General features: G+C 32.1%; 1 pseudogene; it reads left to right on the plus strand.

The window, feature by feature from the left end:
• The first annotated feature begins 101 nt into the window (after window positions 1–101).
• On the plus strand, window positions 102–18,359 carry LOC129926713 (mitogen-activated protein kinase kinase kinase 13-like; annotated as a pseudogene).
• The last annotated feature ends 1,471 nt before the right edge of the window (window positions 18,360–19,830 follow it).

Below are 19,830 nucleotides of genomic sequence, written 5' to 3' on the forward strand. Positions count from 1 at the left end.
CATCTTGAGATAAAAATAAAACTTGATCATTTAGCTTTAAAAAAAATAATAACATGCTTCTCTTCAGGTTAAGAAATTAATATCTGATTAATAGTTAATGAATGTCAGGGTAGGTTATGTTGACAGTGCAGTGTGAATAATCAAGATCAAATAGCTCTTAGACCTGAGTGGATTTATGTTTTGAAATTTCATACCTACATCATAATGAGAAAGTAATGTTCTCATTTCACCAATTAAATATTTGAACCACAAAGCAAGGAATCTTTAAATGCAGACAAATATCAAGTAATTTTTGTGATTTATTTTACAAAAAGGAATGATAAATCTTCATTTTCATTTCTTAGTTGTAAAACATGTAAAAAGATTTAAGTCAATTTGAAACATGAGAGTTTTGATACCTGCTGCTGAAAAACCTCTTTACCTATCCCTTAGTCTGTTGGACCATTGGGGCACCATGCAAGATTTGTTCACCATCTTTCTCCTTTCCACTAGTCTTTTACCTTAGTTAGAACCTCTTTCAATGGCAGGCCCATCTATTCTTTTATGTACTTTATCTTTCCATCACTTTCTTTCTGCCTCTTCTTCTTTTTCCTGGTACTGTTCCCTGAAGGAAGGTCTTAGCGAGCCTCGAAGACTTTGTAATATAGCCATAGATTTTTAGCTCAAGTTTTTTTTATGATAGCAGGTCATCATGGGGTCTAATCGCTGCAGTATCCCTGCCTCTAATATCTTTGTGATGCGGTTTTAAATGTGATACCTAGGATCCTTCTGTAGCAGCTCAATTCCATTGCTAGGATCCTCCTCTCTAGCTCTGCAGTCAGTGTCCAAGACTCACAAGCATATTGTTATAAACCTGGTGGTGGAACAGATGGGGGTAGTGGTGTGTGTGTAGTCAGGCGACGCAAATCGCCCCAGTCCAGCGCAGGACGAGCGGTCAACTGTGACCAGTGACAGTACATGCTAGTTCGGCAACGACCTGTGTGTAAATATTACGCACGCAAGTCACGGCGATTGTGATCATTCTGAGTGGTCAAGAACGTTCCATCCGATTCTAGAAGGCCAGTAGAGACAGTATATAAGAGCGAGTGTGTCAGAAAGACTGGACTTCATGTTACCTCGCAATGTGACCAGTACGAGGCGAAGTTAGAAACAGTACGGTGTGTGAATTCAGGCGGAGCAAGGCTAGGTTTTTGGACAGTTTGTGTTATATTGTTGCCAACTGTACAGTGTTGTATTGTATTTGAAATTAAATTGCTACTTTTACTTTGGAGCCCTGAGTTGTGAGGTTCTTTAAGTTCGTTGTGTCGTGTGGTGCAGTTTGAAGAGAGCCTGGATAGCGAGATTCGTAACAATATAAAACACTTGCAGGTAAACATTGAAAAGTAGGCATGCTGATGCCTTGGTAGTAAGGGCACCTAAATTCCCTAAGTAATGCTGCCTATAATATAGCTTTAAAAAGAAAAGGACAATGGGCATTGGTGAAATCGAAATTTTCAAAACAGGATCCTTTCTTTACATTCAGCACTAATTTTGTAAGCAGCTCAAAGGCAGATCCCTAACATTTTTTATGGGTCGAAAGTCGAGAGGCACTGAAGGGAGCACAAAGAAAGGGTCGTCCAAAGCAAAGCTGGCTGCACTAGGAAAAAAAAGGCCACTCTTTGGACATCCTGCTAATAATAATAAGGCTAGTCTTCGAGTCCGAAGATCAGTGAGGAATGCAGTTATTCCCATATTTTGCCACATCCAGGCAAAGCATAACCATTGTCCGCAGGTGGTCGATTTAGATTTTCTTTTCGCCGTCTGCGTTTGTCTTCGACAGCAGATTTTCTTTTGGTTTTAAAATGTGTATCCCGCTGCCTTCGTAAGTGACCTCCAGCTGTCTCGTTCTGAGGCCGCATGCAACCAGGTGCTCTCTTCTGTCAGCCAAGGAAAGTTGACGCCTAAGCTGCTCTTTGAAGCGTTTCCGCGGAAAAAAAAATGGGGGTGGGGAGGATTTAGATCTAGTTGCGCCATACATCTAGAATCTATGTAAGAAGAATAGATCTACAGAAAACTGACAAAGAAAATGAAATTCGGGATATTAAAATAAGTTTAATCTTTAAATTAAATAAAACCTATTGATGTATTGAAAAATATCCTTGGTAACTGATAATTTAGTTTAATTTCGTGGCTTTTAAAAAGAAAAAACTTTTTAAGCTTACATACAGTCAACTCATTTGTTTTGAAATCACGAATAGACCTAGTGTCCTACTCCTAGGTAGATCTAGATTCCTTTCATGATTCATTGTAAACAAAAACAGTGACATTAATATTTAGATCTAAAATAAAAGAAATGGCAACACTCAATGTTTGTCATAGAAATTCAGGGAAAATTGATAGATTTCAAATTCCCATATCAAGTCTAGATGATTCTGTTGATTCTCTTGCAATTGAGATTAGTAAACAGATTCTAACTATACGACTATAGATCACAAGGTCTGAAAGTGAAAAGGAGTACAACAAACTTTTTTTTACTTTATTGATTGGGATTTTTTTATATTGTTTCTAAAATTTAGCAGATTTTATTCTATTTAAGCTGTGAGTTGAGTAATAATACTAATACGAGACTTTAAATTAATACAATCTTCTATTAGATAATTCCTCTTGAGTAAATTAAACCTTCATAACAATCATTAGCTACTTTGTGATGTCTGGAATTGAAACAACGTCATAGGATTTAAATCTTATATTTATTCCATACATTACTTTCGTTAAGTATATATGCACCCATTGGATACTGTTTTGCAAATCAATATTTGATGAATTTCTCTCCTGGACACATGCTTTCATGCCATTGAGAGGACTGTTTGGTTATGGGCTCTGAACTGTCCTAACAATGGACAAGGTTTGAGCCCTGCCAGCTGCCATCCCCCACTATCCTGCAGGAGATTTGGGCTAGGATGTAGTAATCTTCAATTCTGAAAGAACAATCCACACATAATTCACATATATATTACAAAAGAGCATCACCATAGTTTAATGATTTTTTTTTTGGGTGCATTTATAATAATTTGACATGATCTTCAAGAAACTTTCTCTGTTCACAGTGTCAAAGGTTTTAGTTAAGTCCACATATATTGAAATAAAGGTTACTATGAAAGATTTACATTTACACAACAGCAGACTTTATTATTTGAAACACATTAGGCAAAAAATTCACAGCCTTGACTATAGCAGTTGCCCCTTATACCAAAAAGATAAAGCTATGTTGATCTGTTGATTGGATCTCTGGGTACTTTAATAATCTCTTATGGTATAATTATGTTAAAAAATTAACAGGATCCACTTAAAACAAACAAACAATAAATCAAGGAATAACATTACACAGTAAGATCTTGAGGAAAGTTTAAGAAGTGGGAACTGGTTATCATCTTCGTTGCATTGTTGTAGTATATTTTACATTAATTTATAACTATTATTCAGGTTTTTAATCTAATCAACATTTTATATCTTAATGTAAACTGTTCAAATGTTTTTCTTTGTATTTACTGGCAAAAATTTGTATGCATAGGTTACCACACTCTCTATATACATGAAATTTAAAAAATAAATCATCAACCTACTCCTTTAAAAAAAAAAAGGGTCATCACCAAAGAATTATTTTAATGGAAAATATCTTTTTCTTTTTTTCAGGAGTGCAAAGCCCAGAAATAGACCATCATTTAGACAAATTCTCATGCACCTTGAGATTGCCTCTGCTGAATTACTTCGGTTCAGTCGGGAGGACTTTTCTGAATCTCAAGTAAGTCCTTTACTGATTGACACTATGGGTTCTGTCATTATCAACAAGAAACTCTTAAGAAATTATCTGAGGTGTTCTCATTTTCCCAATTAAAATATACAGATGAAAAACCTGCCCTTGTGCATAATGCATATATATATACATTATTATTTGAGCAAAGAGCAGATGGCTTCCTGACTTGTCATATTCTGCTAGAAAATTTGTCTTTTTATGGCATTTAACGTTTAACAGTACATATTTAATACATCATGGCCTCTTTCAGTCACAAAGCAACTATGGATCGTCTCATTGAAATAAGATGAATGCCTGGGCATCAGCTGTGGTCAGAATGATATTGCTTTCCTCTCCATGCAGCTGATGTATCCAAAGGAGTGGCAAGTGCTGATACAGTTTGGTATCAGTGGTGATGCGGTTAGTCTGCAAACTGACTAATGGTTGCAGTCTCCTGATTTTTTCTCAGGGTCAACTCTCGAAACCTTTCCCATGATTCGGTATAGCTGCAAGGCAGCAGAGGTTTCAATTCAGAAGTTTCCTTCTCCTAGGTGGGTACAAAGAATTGATATTACTCTAGTATCAGCATCTTGGTTTGTCATCAGAAGTTGGCTTTGTACTTAATGTAGCTGTGTGATAGCAATGCTAGAGCCAGAAGTGAACTTGAGCTTTGAATGATTAAAAAAACTTTTTTCAACCAATGCAAAGCTTCTAAGCTTTCTTCATACAAAAAAAGAGACAGCCTCTTATTTTCTAGCCTTCTTTTACACTCTGAGAGAGAAAAGCTTTTACACTGCAAGTATCCCTGCTGCTATATGGTAGTAATGGTGACCTTCTTTCAGACTCTATTCAAACTTCTTATTCTGACCATGAATGGCGTTGAAATAATTTGACCTAATGCGAAAAAAAGCAAATTTAACTCCTTTCTGTTCCAGCTCTGGCTTATCTTCTAATGTCATTAGTTCTTAAAGTGAACCAATTCCTATCTAAATATTTTTTCATTATTTCTTTTTTTTTTCTACTATATATATATTAAAAAATATAAGAAAATATTTAAACCTTTTTTTGCTTAGGAAATTTGGAGGAAAGAGATTCATGAAAATTTCCAAAAAATGAAAGCTGAAGGTTCCAACTTACTGCAGCTAGAAGAAGAGCTTATAAAAAGAAGAAAAGAAGGGTTAAGGTATTTTGTATGGAGAGTATTTGTTTTTTTTTCTTTCTCATGAAATTAAGATCATTTATTTATGCAACTGTATTTTTTTTTTTCATTTGACTTTTAAGTACTTTGTTTTATTTTTAAGTAAGACATAATAAGCTTGACAATTATATTTTTAATTATCTCATGCCCTGACTTGTATCTATATAGACTTTGACTAAACATATAGTAAATTTGGATATTTCCATTATTTGTTGCTATGAAGTGTTAACTATTATGTTTCAATATGTTAATTATTTTGTTTAGACATGCACAAGATGTCAGAGAGCATTATGAAAGCAAGTTGGAGCGTGCTAACAATTTATATATGGAATTAACAGCTTGTATGCTGCAACTGGAAAAGAGAGAACAGGAGCTCATCAAGTAAGGACATGTTCTTTGGTGTTAATGTTAGTCATGCTTTACAATGTTTTAGGGGTGCTTTTCTCACGAAGCAGGACATTTTGGCGCAGCCGTTTTGTCTCCGCCGTTTTGGCGCGAGCTGTTTTGGTGACGGGACGTTTTGGCGCGAAATACATTATGTACGTTTATTGTATTATTTCTTTTAAAAGAATTATTCATATCTATGTTTTGCATGAATGTTTGTGTTAAGACATATTTTTCACGTACTAAATGTAAATGTGTGTTTGTTTTTCACATCATTTTCTTTAATAAACATTTTGGCTTGTGTATGTGTGTTTATTAAGAGGCACACTTTTACTTTCAAAAAGTTTTTTAAGATAATACTTTAAAATTAAAAAGAAAAATAAAAAACAAAATGAAACGATGATAGACTAAAAATTAATGCAATTATTTGTTTACATTAACATTTGTTTATTTAATGACTGTAAGGTATCTCCAGCCATACATGCCAAACACTTGCTAATAATAAATAAAAATATAATACATGTACCATGTTTCTCAAAATACTTTAAGTTAAGTATACATAGACACCATGGTTATTTGCCTAAGTGGCTGGAATTGGTTTTACGCATGAGAGAGGGGAGGGGTGGAGGAAAGAGTATATACAAGGAGTGAAATGTGAGCAGAAGAGAGGGGGCGGGATAGGTGTCACATGTAATGACCATTCCCAATGAGATGATCGCCAGACGCATGACGCCAACGACCAGTGCTCGGTGCTGGTCTTGTCTTCATTTGTGTCAATGCGAGATGTGTCACCCAAATCACCCCTACCCAATTTCTCAAAATATATCTTTTCAAAGTATCTTAGTGTCGTGAATTTGTTTCTATCTATTGTCGCCCAAAGTGTTTGTTTATATTTGTGGATTCACGTTAGAGTTTGTACTGACCATTTGTACTGACCACATTCCGTGTCTTGATCTTTACTATGTGTGGAGCTATTGTTGTCATTCAGCGTAATAGAGTTTTAGATGTTAACATGGTTTTTGTTATATTAAAGTGTGACACTTAGCTAGTTCGTATATTACACAAATGTCTAATAAAAAAAAATCTTTTGGAATGAACACCAAAAATTTCATCTAGTGCGATTAGCAGAACTCCCATATAGCATGTCATTACCATTCAGGAATCTGACTTATTATAGACCTATATTCATGAAATAAACAAAACCTTTATAATTAAAAAAAAAAAAATTCGCTGAACGGTGTTAGAATTCATACTATACATACAATATTATGGTAGAGTGAAATAAACATTGTTATAAAAGCTACGTGCTTATTAAATTATCGTCAAATGATATCTCGCGCCAAAACGGCGCTGGCCAAAACGTCCCGTCGCCAAAACGGCGTCGCCAAAACATCACGTACCGTTTTCTCAACATGTGGGTCATATCACAAAAGGACTCACTGACAAGGACTTGACTTATTCCTGTGCACTCCCAGGGGAGCATAGGGCTGCAATCACACCTCTCCACCAAACTCTGTTCTGAGCAGCTTTCTTCACCTATCATTCAAGTACCCTCAACTTCACTGATGCCTGACCTCTTCCAGGTTTGCATGGGTCTGCCCACTTTCCTCTTTCCTTGCGGATTCCAATCAAGTGTCTACCTTGCAACATCAGTAGCTGGTTTTCGCAAGGTGTGTCCTATCCAGCTCCACTTTGGCTTTGTGATGTGATGTCTTGGGCTATGGGCTTTAGTCTAATTCTCTCCCACAAATTGCTGACAAGGAGCAGTCACATATCTGGTCCCTTTTTTTTTTTAAAATTTTTTAAAACTTTCTTATGGCAGTATTAATAAAATTACTTTATATTGTACAATTAAATTTTACTAAGATTATATATCAGTTATATTTATTTATATTATATTTATGTTAATTTTTGTTGTAAATGTTCTTTTTCAACGGATACACATTTAGATACAAGTAAAGTAATTTTAATGTTGCGTATACTACCACTTTGGAAAGCCTTACTATTTTACTATTGATATAGATGTTTTGTATGAACCACAGCATAAGCACAGAATATTCTATTATAGATGTATCTAAATAAGTGTTTCCCAAATATTGGAATATAAATATTGCACATTGGAAAAAAAAATTAGCTGAATATTTATCTTATTTTTAAGGTAGAATATTCCTTACATGTAAAATATATAATATGTAAAACACTTTCTGTTTTGTATTAGAATTTATGCTAAGATAAACTGTTATTATAATTAACCCATTAGCTCCTTCTGCAATCTGAAACATTTTCTCCTGTCATTGTTGTCGTAAACTGTTGTAGAACGTTTCTAAAATCCCCTTTTTCAATATAGGCCTACTTGCTTTAAACTTTTTTAAATAGAAGATTTCTCCTAGTCTCATTGCAAGCATGACTATAAATCATTGTGAAGATTATTGATTCTATTTTTAGTAAAATCTGGAAGATTTTTATTGTTTAAATAATTTTTCAAATGAAATGGCCCATAAACCCCAGTGTATAAGCCCCCACCTGAGAAAATGAGTATTTTTGAAGCTTTTTTATATTCTAAAGGTATTAAAAGTATATTTTTTTTAAACTAAACATATTGTTCTATTTTTTAAAGTTGTTTGTTTATTTAGTATTAGATCTTAAGTTTGATTATTTTTTCAAAATATCTATTTTTTAGGATTTTTTAAATTCAGGTTATCCCTCTTTGCTTAGGGGCTTGAAAGGTTTTTTTTCTAACGGAAATAGAAGCTATTGGGTTAAAATATGAAAAAAAAAAATGACTACATGATTTTGGGTTCTTGAAGTGCATATCTTATTTAAATCAGGACCAGTATTGGTAAGTTCAATGCTAAAAATGAATTTTGAACCCAAGATTGATTTAAAGTTATATAAAATAATTTTGGATCATTTTCAGCTCTTCATTCATTCATTATTATTTTTTTTTTGAGACTATCTCTTGTTACTTATGCATGATGTTGATATTTTCTGTATGATTATTTTGTATCATGGCGAACATTCAATTTTAATCATGAAATTTTTTTTTTATCAGACGAGAACAACTGACTTTGTACAATAAACATAGAAAGAGTATCGTTCGACCAATCATAAAAGCTCAAGAAAAGTTAGATCGACTTGGTAAAAAAATGTACACATAGGTCAGGGTCTGAAGTCACAACGTAAGTAAATTTTCTTGTTGTGTGAGTGTATCTTTATATCCACAATCTATAGCTCACACTCCACTATCATACTGCAAGGGATCCTTGGCCATGTAGACATAAAGCATAAAGAGAAATGAAAAGATAGAATTTAGGTATAGAATGAAATAAAGAGACAGACTTATAGGCACAAAGGGAAATGACAAGGCACAGTCTTACAGAGGGAAATGACAAGGTAGACCTAATGTCAAAGTAAGGGTCATTAATTGAGGAACTGGAAAGACTTGTAATCTATAACACTGTTAAGTAAATATTAACTAGCAATCATAAAGAATATCTTCACCAAATGGTATTAAGATGCACAGGCTGAGTTTTGTATAGATAAATGACCTGCCATTAGACCTATAAATGTTTGACCCTAAATTTGTATATGTCACAATATGAAAATGGTATTCAGGAAAAGAAAAAAAGAACTTAATTTTAGAATATATATGTGGTTTTTATAAGATGAATAACAAGAGATGGAGATGAGATAATAAAAATAAAGACTTTTTATTTCTCTTCTGACTTTAGGCCCGACTCTATGAAAAACACAGAAGGGAGCATGACAACTAGCTCTGAGCTGGTACCTGCGTCTCCTACAAAAATGCATGCCAGGAAGTCTCGTCATCGTCGGAATAACAGCAGAGGGTCTATGAAAGACATTACCTCTGCTCAAATCTCAATCTACATATGAAGCATCACTGGACACCCAAACATCAGACAAACTTAACCCTGCTGGGCTTCATCCTACTGACCATGCACCCTATACTGGGACATTTAAATTTTTTGGACCTGCCACTGCAATCAGGGAGTATCAAAGTGAAGATGAAGCTGATGGCCAAGAGACCAGGTTAACTCATATGGAAAACATTAAGAAACGTCAGGAGTGTTGTTGCAGAAACTCTTCCACCTCTGCCACCAGGCACTCACCAATCTCAAAACACTCACCTGTAAGTAAACACTTACCAGCATCAAAACAGAACTCTTCATCCTATCAAGACAATAACATTAATGATGTCTGCTTTGGCTGTGATGGTGGTTGCAGTGATGCTACTTGTAGCAGCAAACGCTCATCCCAGGTCAGTGCAGATGTGGAGAGCACATGTGACCTATCCCCTCTGCCCAGCCCAAAACAGAACTTGGAAACTATGAGTGAAAAATCCTCTCTGGATATTGACCTCTAATCCCGACCTGAAACTGGGTCAGGTTCATGTTCTTGTTCACCAGTTACCTCCCCTGCTGACATACTGGAGGATCAATCAAATCTGGTGCAAGAAAAAGACTCAAATGAAAATTTAAATTACCCAATCAATAGCTCAGCCACTGAAAGTTGTCATTTAACATCTGGTCAACTTGAGGAATCTCTCCAAGACAGTCCTACTACCAACTCTAACAACATCCACAGTCTGTGCAACAATACAAATTTCAATAATCAACTTCTGGCTGTCAACTCTGGCTTTAAATGTGTACATAGCAGTCAGGATATGAGGGGACAGAAGAATAGAAGCCCCTCCAGAAGGATTCGTGAATCTGATTTGATGGAGGGAAGGAGTTATAAAAACATTAGAGGATACAATACGCTAGGAAATTTAGAGACCAACTGTTTCCAAAGGGGAATAGAAAAAAGAAATGAGTCACCAGAGAAGACCAATGCTCCGAAGAAGTTTAGAAATACAAAGGTTAGTATAGTAAAATATTGTATCAATGTTAAATGACCATTTTTGTTGTGTAGTTGTGTAGGTCTTATCTACACTGATCTTAGTAAAATCCTGACTTCCCTGTTACTTTGATCCACACTGTGTCAGTGGTAGTCTTCCAAAGTTGTAGTTTGATCATGACTCAAGTATTTATTCCACACAGTGTCAGCGGTGATAATCCCCATCTTGATAATAAAAAACATAACCATATAAATTTCATTGCACCAAAGGTTAAACACCAGTCCACTAATCAGGACTGAAATGCCAAAGTGTTCTTGTATCACATAGAATAATCATTTAATTGGTTCCAGGTCACTTCATCCCCTGGTCACTTCATCCCATGGTCATTTCATCCGCTAGTCATTTCATTCTCTAATCCATCAAATTATAATTGTAAAAAGTATGAAATTAACAATATTTCATATATTTATTTTTATTATTACACATTATAATATAATAATTATAATAAGTATAATAATAATAAATATAATAATTACTCATTAATAAATAAGAATAAAATATAATGTCAATGTAAAAATTGTTTTTGCTTTTTAATTGAAATCAAAAAGATAGGCTATTGATAGTAGGTACAGAAGAAGATCTTTTGATTCCTATTGCTGTACATTGTTCTTAATTTCTCGGCCAGTGTTGCATATGTCTTGAAGTCAGCATTTATTAGAATAAATAAAATGTTATATATTAGGGTTTGAAATGACACGCACATATTTAAGAAAAAAAGTTTGACAATGAAAGATAAAGTGAAAGATGGCAGTCAGGTGATACTTTATCTGCGATATGGTCATAAGTATTCTAACTATTCTCATCTCTCAAAAGATTTACACTACTTCCACCACAACTTGGCCTTTGATGATAATTTATGAGAGCAGAGTGGCATGATCATAATTATTCAAATTGTACTTCTATTTCTAAAAAGATTTTCCCCACTTCCACCATGCCTTGGCCTTTTGTCATTACATCACGCAATATGCACAGGATAATATTGACATCCCTACAACAAACAGAAACTATATAACTAAATACAAACCCTGCATTACAATATATAGGGGGAACACTATAAACACTATAATAACATGTTCAAAACATTAAAAAAAATATTCTAAATAAGAATATTTATATATTATATGAAATGAGTGCTTAAAGGCGAACCCTTAACAACAAAATTATACAATGACTAAAAACATTTTTAATTGAGAATGATCTGACCAAAGTGACAGGATGAAATAACCAGTCACAGTGTAATTGGACCAGCCAGTTATTAGCACCAAAATGATCATTTCCTGGTGCGGTCAGATTAAACAGACTCAAGTCTGTAAGGTTATACAGCCTCTTATGAATTTTAATCTTCAGCCTATATAGTTTGTTAGTGGGATACTTAAAAAATCACAGATGATAGATTTGTATGTTTGTATCATTTTTCTTATTTCATCTGGTTTGTAAAAAACAACACTTGAAATAAAAAAAACTGAAGGTGAAAATGCTCCTCATGAGTTATGAAAATATGAAATCAAGATTAATTTGTTAAATTTTAAATCCATGTCTTTTCAATTGTAGCAAGGATATCAAGGCAAATTATTGCAAATGTATGTAGGCTTTGCCCCTTCCCCCCCCCCCCCCCCACCACCCACCAAACAAGAGGAGAAGCAGTCTTTATAAGACATGTATCTAGAAACTTTCATTTGAACATGACAAATCTAAACGATTACATATTCCTTTGAATAATTATTGTATTTGCAATGTATGCAAATTTACTTTCTTCCTCTATGGGGGACATTGCCTGCCAAACTCCAGTTGGTGCCTTCTGGTAACTTTTGGGAGTTTACCCTCTTGAATGTTTTGAAAAGAGCTAACATTGTGAAACATCTTACAGTCACTGGCCTCTGCAGGCTAACTGGTGATATGCTAGTGGTTGTTTGGGGAAAACAATGAGCTGTGGTTCTTGCATGCTTGTCTGGTTTAAGGGCTGTGTTTGTCAGAATTTAGAGCTACTGCTGGAGTTGATCTGCTGCCTGTTCTGAAGACTTTTGAAGGGTCGAGCCTTTCTCATATGTGTTGGTTCCAAACTGGTGGTATCAAAAAGGATCTCTTGCCCCACTTCACTTTTGTGGATTAAACCCTAATGATGATACTTCCTTCCACCTCACAATTATTTGGCTATGTGAGAAAAATTGTCAGAAATGAAACATTCTATATTTTCTTGCCAAATGTTTTAGTGTTCAATGTACAGTGGATATGAAATAATAATAATAATCTTTGTTATCTGTAAAGACACTTGTCTTACAATTTGTGCATTACTTCAAACAAAACATTATAACTATAGAAAACCAAAATGTACATTCACACCAGACTCACTCATAATTTACCTGTGAAAAGTTTATATCAGATAGTTTCTGTGAAGTAAGTTTTCATTCACATAATACTTTGTTCTAGTTATCATCATTCATTATTTTTATAAGCTCTAGCTTGGGATTGCACTAGACAAATTGTTAACAATCTGGGCCAACTTAGGAAATGTTTTGACCATTTTCTGAGCCAGGAAATTATTTGATGAAATATTTTTAAAATCTTTAACATAATTTAGATAAATTATAAGTCTTGGGTTGATTTTGTTTTATATGTTTTCTTCAGAAATTTAGCATATTACCTCCTAGTTCAAACATCCTGCAGGATGACAGGTTTGAACCCAGGGCTATTGTAATGACAGCCAAAGCAAAGACCACACTGCTAAGAAGCCATACTTACTTAGTAGTCAGTTCTTCTCTTTAGATAAAATCTGTGAAGAAAACTGAGATTTTAGGTTTAAAGACAAATTTAGATTAGGTTTAAAGACAAATGTTAAAAAAATAAGTTCATCCACAGTGCATTCATTGATTATAACTTCAAACTAAATGACAACTGTATGTTTTGATCACACCATTTTGAACTGTCCCCACAGCACTCTGAAGATTCATGGTCCAAAGAAGAAGGAGATGTTAGTGAGGATGATGAATCAAGTAGCCACCCTCCCTGTCACCAGTCTCTCTCAACTCTCAGTTCTGAAGGTGTGTTGTCTGAGGAGGACATGACTAGCAATCGCTCTGGTCATCAAGATGGCAGTGGCGGTAATGGCTTGTTGTATACGGGCAGTGCAGAAAATTTACAAGCAGAGTTGACAAAGTTTACAAATATACCTGATGGGTTGTCCGACAGGGAGAAGACTGTCAGGAAGATGAAGAATAAAGTCAACTCCCCTGACAGAATATTTGAAGTAAGTAGGAACTATTAGTCTTGTTTGTTTTGGATGTACTTTCAAATTTGAAGATTATTTTCCAAACCTCCTGCAGGATGATGGGGTATGGCACCGGGCAAAGTTTGAACCAGGGATTATTGGAATAACAGTCCAGGGCGCATACCACGTGACCAGGCAGCCCTGCTTTCCATTCCAACTAATTGTCGATAAATAAATTTGAAAAACTAAATAAAATAAAAAAAGGCATTAACTTTGAACATCAAGAGGCTACACTGAAATGGCCTGGAACATATACTGCATATTTTTCCTCAAGTAAAAGCACATGTTAAAATGTGAAAGGTTGGGGTATACTAACTTGTGCCATCTCTACTTCTCTTTCATGAAAACTTTCCTTAAAGAGATGTACAGCTATGTCTGTTGTAGCGTACTGCTCAAAAGAAAATAGAAGAAATGTGGGGAAAAAGAAGGAAAACATTCATGCAGCTAATTAGAGAGTTTAAAAGCAAACACTGCCTCAGGTTATAGAAAAGAAAATTAAGAGGGCTAAAGTATAGGTGGGGGGGGGCATGGTGGCAGAGTGAGTGTTTCGCTTCTAAACAGAAGACAGTTGGTCACTTCACACACTTGTTAACCATCTGTCATAGAAACAAGGTGACCTTTATATCATCTGCCCCAGCATGGTTCAAGGTGACTGCCAAGGGCCTTGTGGTTTTAGGGGCCTCACACCTCCAAGGTTTATCTATTGCATGAAAGACGCGCATCTAGTAGAACAAAATCATTTGAAAAAAAAAATCTTCAATTTCTATAGCGCTGTTAACACACATAATGTAGGCTCAAGTTGTTGTGATAACATGGCTTAAAGAAAAAAGTTAAAATGACAAACCAATTTTTTAAAAGGTTTGAGCAGACAAGTCAAAATTTTCTTTTTGAGTGTAATGAAGCATGTTGCTTGTCTAAGGTCAATGCTTGCATGCACTGAAAAAAAAACCCTCAACTTTTGAGGAAGAAACTTGGCAAAACTAGAAGTGTTTAGCCCAAAGCAAGGCTCTTAGAGGGTCACATGGAGTGATCAGTTCACTAAGGTACAAGAGCATATCTTTGTTCTAAATGCAAAAATGACAAAGTATGGCCACCCTGTAGTTGATCTTGTACTCACAGAAAGCCAATCAAGTGTATGCTAGAGTCTACAGAATCTCATGTTGTTTTGTTTCTGAATTCACTGCAGCTTATCAGTTTTACATGCTGGCATTGCATTTTATTAGTTAAGCCAGAAGAGTATGAATGCCAAGCAAGCTTTTTTGTTGACACACTTGTCAAATATGGTAGAATCTTGCCTAATATGTGCAGCTGCAGACAGAGAGGCCTACAGATACAGTTGATTCAAGAAAACTCTAAGATTGCGAACTACATGTTATGCAGATTCAACAGTGGATATTTAATCACATCTGTCTCTTCTGCCAGTCAATTCATGTGTATTTTTTTTTCATTATCTGCCTCATCAGCAGCAGGGTGGGGGAGGTTAACACACTTGTTAACCATATGTCATTATGTATGAGCTGCTGTCTCTGTAAACTTGGAAAAATTTAAGTAATTTTGCAGTCAAATAGCTGTGTATAAAAAGTATGAATAATGTCAAATATTTTTTATTATTCACTATTAGCTCTAAGTAACTCTAATTCTGCTTCACTTAGTAACTATATTTTTATTTCATTTTAGAAATCTGATACAGAAACTAGTTCAAGTTCTGATGAATGCTCTGACATGACTGTCTCATCAACTATACACAAAACCAGATCTCTAGAAACTAGTACACACTGGTAGTAGTTTTTCTCTTAGTTCTATTTCCTCCAGACAGAAGTCATCAGTTCTATCACTTACAATTAGTCTGTTCAGTTGTTCAGTGAACTGTGCTAGATAAACATCATTCGGACATCGATACAGATGGTTAGACAACCATTTACAATGTTTTGTTTGGACATCCATCAAGTTGGATAGACTACCATTTACGCTGTTTCGTCATTTGTTTAAATCAAGCAGTAAACTAGTCCTGTGACGTCATGGATTCAAAATTTCACTATAACAAAATCATCTTAAAATGCAAAGACAGCATCTTTGAATTGCATTACTTGGTGAATGTAACAGTGCATCAAACTAATGTTTTCACTGCTCTTGGTCTGAGACCACCATCAATTGCACAAAAAGGGATTTTCATTTATCATTGTGCACCATCTGTAGAAATGAGGACCTTTATGGAATGCATTCGTTTAAATCTGAATTGAAGTCATGTAACAATTAGGATTTTCATTCTCACTGATTGTTGATCTCAAATTTAAAAAACTTAACAATTGACGTCACCACTACAGCAAGTAAGGAGAAACAGAATTTCTATGAAAAATGTCTTAATTGTATATCTTTACACTTAAATAAATAAATTATTGCTTTATTATAGCGCTAATTTCATGCCTATGGCATCCTCATAATGCTATGGTCCAATCTGATTCGTGATCCAGTGAGGGGGGAGGGGGTATCTGTGAGAAGGTTTTCCGTGCTGCCTTTAGGCGCTCAGTAAACACAACTATGCCTTAGTTGAGTGTCATATCTGGAGCCCCCTTCATAGGTAGCCAAGCCAAGTTCAAGCGTACTTAGCCTCTCGACCACGCTTCCCACTTAGAATAAACTTTAATTGTATATTTTTACACTTAGAATAAGCTATTCAATTAGTTGGGCTACCATACACAAACTGTCTATCATTGCCACAGATACATCAAGACTAAAAGAGTTTTGATTTCCCTACTTATGCTCATCTTCTTTTCATTGATGCGAATATATATTTTTTTGTGTGGCATGATTCTAACTATCTTATACTAATAGTAAAACTTTAAATGTTTATGTAAGCATCACCTCACCATATCCTGATTGTATTATGCTTGTCACATATAGAAAAAGTAAAATGCATTGCTATTAGGGAAAATCATATTATAATGATGGCAAATTGGTGCATTTTCTGCCAATAGAAACTTGATCTAAACTAAATAAAAGCATACACTAAATCAATGAATCAAAATTTGTCATTTTATATCAGATTTGTCAATGGTTTATACAAGTCTAGAATAACTTTTCAAAGCTAACTCTGAGCCATTGATGCATTGTCTGGAGGAGGATGAGCAGTATTTTTTTAAACTTTATTTTTGTTGTTTAATGTCCATTCTAACAGTTCTGTGAACTCATCCTTTCTAAAACTACCAGCTGTTTCAATTGAACTAACTGCTTACTGTTTAATAGGTTTTTTAAAAAAATTACATTATTAATTATTTTGATCTAAATGAGATTTGATCAAAGGACATTAGTACCTTTAGATTCTAATTTTGAAATGTATTTAGTTAAATTCTGCTCCAAATATTAGTGATTTTCACACATTTTTCCATTTCTCTGGACCTATTTTTCTATTTCTAGTATAAATAATCAATTTGAACAAGTCTATGTGAATCTTGTGCATATGAAATTTACCTTCCAAAATCCCCCTTAACCCCCCTCCCCCGTTTTTTTATATAGTTTTATCAGGGGAGTCAATAATATTTAAACTTCAATGAGTTACCAAAATCATTGTAGATCAGTTTAATAATTAGTACTGTATCCACTACATCTGTGGTGATATAGTGATTTTGAATGGTGGTACTTCATGTGGGGATAGAGCCAATGATAGAATCATCAGATGTTTGTGAGAACATTTGGAAATAAAACTAAGTGGGCCTGTGAAGAAAGGCTTCTAAGTGTATGATGCTCATTTCCTTGCTATATATTTTTAATTTATTTTTAAAGTGAATTAACTTTTGCACTAATGATTTATTTCCTTATGCTAAACTCAGTCTAGCTTCAATTCATTGTGATTGACCTATAAGTAGGCCATCTCTATAGTCACTTTCTCCACTATGTAGTTTTATTACTTCTTTCATCTTAGGGAATCCTATTCAATATGTCATTTATTAAATGGCTTCACTTCTGAAATAATTTATATGTCTGGTAATTATTAATACCAAATCTCAGAGATCAGCTCCAACAGCAGAAATTATACCATCAACAACATTTTAATACTATTAATATTTTTAATTGTATCAAGTCTTACAACATTGGCAAGATGTTACAAATCATACATTCAACAGTGATGTGCCTGGCTGTCTGAAATTGCGTGTTTTTATCTCTCATTGCACTTTGTTTTAAAAGTTTTTGTACCAGACTCTCCAATGAGACCAATTTTTTTTTATACACTAACTTCCTTCTATTGTCTAAAGGCATTAACTGATACTTCTAAACAAAGATATTTATTTTCTCTCTTTGTTCACTTTTTTTTCTCTTTCTTTACTTTTGGTATATCTTCCTTTTCTTGTTTACATTTAAGCTATGGAATGTGATATTTTTCTTTGGGTGTTTCTTTTTCTTTGATTTAGAATCATCTATTTCTGACATCTATTTCTGACATCAGCACAAATTTTAGGACATTCTCCCCTTATGAGTATTTTATTGCTAAGCTCTTTGTTGTGTCTTAACATTTAGTGCTGAATTCACTACTTCTATAGTGATATGTCAAAGGACTTTGTTAGGCGTTACTTGTTTACAATATCAAATTAGGCAGATAAAAGTTTATTTTTGTTTTTGTTTTGTGTATTTTGATTAAGTTTTATATAATGACAATAATGTCATAGTAAAAACAAAAGAGTTTGATATGAAATGAAAACAGTTCGGTTAGGGTTCATAATGCTAGTGTCTTTGGAGACAATCAAGTTTTGTTTATCAAGAAGTTTTGGACTTAATTATTTATATCTAAAAAAAATTTAGAAAAAAAAAATTATCTAAAAAAAAATAAATTTTTTTTAAATTTATCTAAAAAAAAAATTTAGAGAAAAAAAATTATCTAAAAAAAAAAAAAATTTTTTTTTAATTTAGAAAAAAAAAATAAAAAAAAAAATTTTTTAGAAATTTATCTAAAAAAAAAAAAAAAATCTAAAAAAAAAAAATTATCTAAAAAAAATTAAAAAAAATTTATCTAAAAAAAAAAAAAAAATTTAGAAAAAAAAAATTATCTAAAAAAAAAAATTATCTAAAAAAAAAATTATCTAAAAAAAAAATAAAAAAAAAATTTATCTAAAAAAAAAAAATTTTTCTAAAAAAAAATTAAAAAAAAAAATCTAAAAAAAAAAATTATCTAAAAAAAAATTAAAAAAAATTTATCTAAAAAAATAAAAAAAATTTATCTAAAAAAAAAAAAAAAATTTATCTAAAAAAATTATCTAAAAAAAAAAATTATCTAAAAAAAAAAAAAAAATAAAAAAAAAAATTATCTAAAAAAAAATAATTTTTTTTTAATTTATCTAAAAAAAAAATTTAGAGAAAAAAAATTATCTAAAAAAAAAAATAAATTTTTTTTAATTTAGAAAAAAAAAATAAAAAAAAAAATTTTTTAGAAATTTATCTAAAAAAAAAAAAAAAAAAATCTAAAAAAAAAAAATTATCTAAAAAAAATTAAAAAAAATTTATCTAAAAAAGAAAAAAAAAATTTAGAAAAAAAAAAAATAAAAAAAAAATTTATCTAAAAAAAAAAAATTTTTCTAAATAAAAATTAAAAAAAAAAATCTAAAAAAAAAAAAATTATCTAAAATAAATTTTAAAAAAATTTATCTAAAAAAAAAAAAAAATTATCTAAAAAAATTATCTAAAAAAAAAAATTATCTAAAAAAAAATTATCTAAAAAAAAAAATAAAAAAAAAATTTATCTAAAAAAAAAAATTTTTCTAAAAAAAAATTAAAAAAAAAATTTTTCTAAAAAAATAAAAAAAAAAATAAAAAAAAAAATTTAGAAAAAAAAATAAAAAAAAAAAATTATCATAAAAAAAAAAATTTTTTAGAAATTTATCTAAAATCTAACAAAAAAAAAATTATCTAAAAAAAATTGAAAAAAAAAAAAAAAAATTATCTAAAAAAAATTGAAAAAAAAAATTATCCAAAAAAAAAAAAAATTTATCTAAAAAAAAAAAATATCTAAAATAATTAAAAAAAAAATTATCTAAAAAAAATAAAAAAAAAAAAAAAAGATTTATCTAAAAAAAATAAAAAAAAAAATTATCCAAAAAAAAAACAAAAAAACAAATTTATCTAAAAAAAATTATTTAAAAAAAAAAAATTTAAAAAAAAAAAATTATCTAAATAAAATTTAAAAAAAATAAATAAATAACTAAAAAAAAATTTATCTAAAAAAAAAATAATAATAATAAAAAAGAAAAAAATATTAAAAAATAATAAAAAAATAATAATAAAAAAAAAAAAATATTTAGATTAAA

Source organism: Biomphalaria glabrata, chromosome 1, assembly GCF_947242115.1.
Source record: "Biomphalaria glabrata chromosome 1, xgBioGlab47.1, whole genome shotgun sequence".
Classification (NCBI taxonomy): domain Eukaryota; kingdom Metazoa; phylum Mollusca; class Gastropoda; family Planorbidae; genus Biomphalaria; species Biomphalaria glabrata.